A 430-nucleotide genomic window follows, 5' to 3' on the forward strand; every position below is an offset into this window, starting at 1 on the left:
AACCTTTTTCACGAAAAATATTGGTGGTGAAAGCCCTCCTACTATTACTACGTGTTAATATGGCTTCTCTATCTCTATGCCCTGTACAACTACTTTGGCGGGTGGAGGAGTCCCTCGACCCCAGGTTATAACGAAAATGCTTTAGCAGAGTGACGCTCGGCACACACCACAAGTAGTTCCCCCGTAGTGATGCCATCCGATTCAACCCCTGGTTTAGCGCCCAATGAGCGAGTGATCGCGAGGGGACGGTGTGCCTCCGCAGTGTCACGTGACGCGTGTTCCCAGCACGCCCGCGGTGGAACTAAGCACTCTCGGCGTTGAGCGCCACGCGATGTGCGGTGTGGTACGAGGGACAATGACGTCAGAGAGAACCTTGGCTCCCCCCGCCCTCCTCCGCCAGTGCGCTAACCACTGCACAACCGCTCCACCC

This window comes from Lethenteron reissneri, chromosome 65 (assembly GCF_015708825.2).
Source record: "Lethenteron reissneri isolate LAM-NWPU_2019-01 chromosome 65, ASM1570882v1, whole genome shotgun sequence".
Classification (NCBI taxonomy): Eukaryota; Metazoa; Chordata; class Hyperoartia; order Petromyzontiformes; family Petromyzontidae; genus Lethenteron; species Lethenteron reissneri.